The sequence below is a fragment of the Phyllostomus discolor genome, chromosome 4, assembly GCF_004126475.2.
Source record: "Phyllostomus discolor isolate MPI-MPIP mPhyDis1 chromosome 4, mPhyDis1.pri.v3, whole genome shotgun sequence".
NCBI lineage: Eukaryota > Metazoa > Chordata > Mammalia > Chiroptera > Phyllostomidae > Phyllostomus > Phyllostomus discolor.
The window spans coordinates 121,466,180-121,470,138 of NC_040906.2; the positions used below are offsets into that span (position 1 = coordinate 121,466,180).

The 3,959-nt window shown below is 33.0% G+C and overlaps 1 long non-coding RNA gene across 1 annotated transcript; it reads right to left on the reverse strand.

Moving 5' to 3' along the window:
* Positions 1-1,230: 1,230 nt before the first annotated feature.
* On the reverse strand, positions 1,231-3,428 carry LOC118499895. The gene is made up of 3 exons (XR_004902438.1): positions 3,348-3,428; positions 2,916-3,010; positions 1,231-1,323 (listed from the first exon to the last, which is right to left on the reverse strand). It is a non-coding gene; the product is annotated as an uncharacterized LOC118499895 (long non-coding RNA).
* Positions 3,429-3,959: the final 531 nt, after the last annotated feature.

The following is a 3,959-nucleotide window of genomic DNA, read 5'->3' on the forward strand; positions in this document are numbered from 1 at the left end:
TAAATCCTGACAACTCCACTAACGGTCACTGACAAAAAATATATTCTATTTTAATAAATTCCTCCTTATTCAAAATTCAAATATTTCAAAAATTATCACAGCTAATCTACAAATCTTAATGATGAACAAAAATGTTCTGTTTCACATCCCATAGTTCAAAATTCTTATGCACCATTTTACCACCCTTAAAGGCTGAGTTGGGTGAGGAGGGAGGGGTAGCAGGGAAAGGAAGGGAAAGAGACTTTATTTTTGTTGTTGTTTTTTTTAGGAGTAACTAACAAATACATGTAGCTTTCATTATTGACACTTCAGAACTCTCAAACAGATTAAAGGCAAAAGTTTATGTTTCTCAGTTTATTCAAATTCTGTTAGCTTTTTAAGCATTCACTTATTTTTAAGACTTTATTTAATGTCTTAAAAAAGTTGAGACACATTTTAAGTATGAGAATTTGAGTTTCCCAAATTAAAAATAATTGATAATCAATACTGTATGAACATCTAATAAAAGACAAAACAGAATGTGTTCAATCAGTAAAGTATAAAAATAAAGCACACCGAAGGCTGAATCAATAGTGAATCAGATCCAGCAAAGGAAGGGCCACAGATGGTGTAGGCCTCCACAGAGTGAGCTGCAGTAATTTGCTTAACGAAAAGAAAGATGGAAAAGATTACAGATTTCTGCTCTGGCCTAAATCAAATACGGTAGACTGTCTTGCTGTGCGTCTGCTCTCTAACTCCCCTTCCCCCTGCATATTTTTAAACCCAATTACATCCATCACTCACTTTATTCACCACAAGAAGTAAATAGATATATTAAATCCTAAAGAGGCAAAGACTGCTTCTTACCTTCCCAAAAATGTACTGACAGAATAATAGTAAGATCAGCATTGCTTTATTTTCAACAAAATTAAATAAAAAATATTTACCCCAAGCAAGTGCTAAGTTGTCTAACTAGTAAGGTCAGCTTTCTTTTTCTTTTAATTGTATAAAGTAATGAGTCTCAGGTTAGTCTCCAATATAATCAGTGGGGAAAGATAACGGAATAAAATACAGAACTAAAATATTGGATTTTTTACAATAATTAAAGCAAGTTACCAGAAGATATGACTCTAAAACCCTCGTGAAATTATTCAGTAACAATAGAAAAATCCTGTTTTTAAGGAAATACTAGCAAAGGGTTCTTTAAACTATTCACATCTTCGAAAAACAAAAGCTCACTGGAAAGTCCTTACCCAGTTCATTTATCTGAACAGAAAAATTGTCTGGAAATACTGCTTCTTTACCATTAAGTTCACCCTTCCACCAGCTAGCTTCTCCAGTCTCCTAAAATGCAAAATGAAGAATAAGTAAGATAATAGAGGTTATATTTAAATAAGATAAAAAATACAAAATAGGAAACAACTGGATTCCACTACTTTTACAAGGGGAAAAAAAACAGTGACCTAAGCATATCTTGAGGTCCTTGTAACAGAAAATATTTCTAATAGTCCTGGCCAGATCGCTCAGTTGGTTAGAGCGTTGTCCCAATATGCCAAGGTTGTGGGTTCAATCTCTGATCAGGGCACATACAAGAAGCAACCAATGAGTGCATGAATAAGTGGAACAACAAATTGATGTTTTTCTCTCCCTCCCTCTCTCTCTTTCTCTCTTGCTCTCTCCCCCACTCTCTTTGACCCCTCCCCCCACACTTCCTCTCTCTCTTTTTCTAAAATCAATAAATAAAAAACAAGAAAATAGTCCTCATATATTACTTATAACAGTAGTTACAAAATTCAGTTTAATATCTTTATATAAGTCAAATAATATAAATTTCAATTTACAAAAAACTCAGAGAGAAAAGAAAAAAAAACAAAAAGGAAGTGAGAGAAGAGGGTGAAGAGAGAATATGAATTTCCAAACTATATCTCACTTACCATTCTTCCCAACATCTTACATATGAAATATTAATTGCATTATTCACTGTCCATAAATTAACAGGATCTTGTTCAATTCTTTCCAAATGCTATCCTTCTATAAGAAATTAGTTCAAATGGTGTGAATATTAAAAATTACATACACTACACATCTCATCATTAATTTAAAACAATGGGAAAAACCCTGGCAAGGTGGCTCAGTGGGTGGGAGTGTTGTCTTGTACACCTAAATGTTGCAAGCTCAGTTCCCAGTTAGGGTACATATGGGAGGCAGCCAATTGATGTTTCTCTCACATCGATGTTTTCCCCTCTTTCTCTCCCCTCCTCTCTCTCTCTAAAATCAATAAACATATCCTTGCTTGGGGAGAAAAAAACAATGGGAAGAGATTTTAAAAATTATTCACAGGATTCCACCAAAAACTAAATATTAATAATGTTGTTCTATTACAAAAATAATCACAGGATTCTTCCCACACCCCAGCACTACTGAGTTTTCTTTTTCTTTTTCTTTAATTCAAGTTAATACAACTACCTCATTCTTTTAAATAACTGCACCATTTTTCACAGTATAAAGATTCATAGCCATTACATGTTGAAGAACATTTAAATTGTTTTTCCTTATTTTTATTTGTTTTTTATATTATAAAATACAGAAAACATTAAGTGGGGGAAAATTAAATGAGGTGGAAAAGAATTTAAGAAGAGAAATATGGAAGGGAGTAAGGGTTAGAGAAAAACCAATACATGATGGTAAAATGGTAAGAATAATTTCCAGCCAGGTACCAGTTATAACAAAGACCAATAATAAATGTTAAAAAACAAACAAACAAACAAAAAACCTTTCTGAGCACTCACCATGTGTCAGGCAGGTTCTCAGAACACAGGACTGAACCAAAGTCCCAGCTCTTCCAGAGCTCACATGCTAGGGGGAATGTGAATATATTGAGAATTATTTCTATGAATAAGTTACATGATTCAGTGAAAAGCTGAGAAAGATCTAACCTTACTTATCAAATGGATCATTTCTCCCTCTTTAAAAGTAAGTTCATCTTCATTAGCACCTTCATAGGCAAATAATGTTCTACAATATTCCTTAGCTAAAGTAAACAATGTAAATAATGCAGTTTATATAAGCTGATTTTTTCAACAAGTGCCCGTTAAGTATTTTGTGCAAAGAAATATACACTAGAAGCTATTAAAATGAATTTAATAATTTCAGCCAATACAATATATTGAGTTAAGTAACAATTTTATTCATCATTCATTCAACCACATGCTCTAGGCACAGCTCTAACTGGGGTGGAGCCTCATGGTGCTTACATCCAGCAGGATTTAATACTCTGATCAGGTAGTACAGTGTTGACAATGTCTTCAACAAAGCTAATAATATGTTTGAATATGTTTCATCCCTAGTACACAATTTTATTAAAACACCTTTAATTTTACTTCTAGTGTCTGTTTTTGTTATCTCCATGCTCTGAGATCTGGATCCTAGTGATTGTATGATTAAGGGCTAGAATAGAGAATGATAAGATAAACTATTTTATTTTTTAATCCTCATTTGAGAATGTTATTTATTGATTGATGAGAGAGAGAGAATATCAATATTGCCTCCCATAAGCACCTCAACTGGGGATCAAATTCACAATCTTTTGGTGTACAGGATGATACTCCAACCAATTGAACCACCCAACCAGGGAGATCAACTATTTTAAGTTAAAATAAAGATAAATAAAAATTCCATTTACAGTTATCCAGCTTTCCCTAATGGTACTTAGAACTAGATGAGTAACGTGACCAAAAACTCTGACATGAAAAAGAGAAAGACCTTAAAAGCTACTTAAATATAGCCCAAGACTTCTAACTTTTAAAACTCTCTCATTTAAGAATAAAAAAAATTCTGATACCCATAACACAGTACTCTCATTTTAGAACCTTTAAAATAAGTAATGATAGCATTTGAAAATTTACTGTGGACCAATCCCTGAGCTAAGCACTTTCCATTCATTATAACTTCATCTGTAGAACACTCTGCACCAGGTAGAC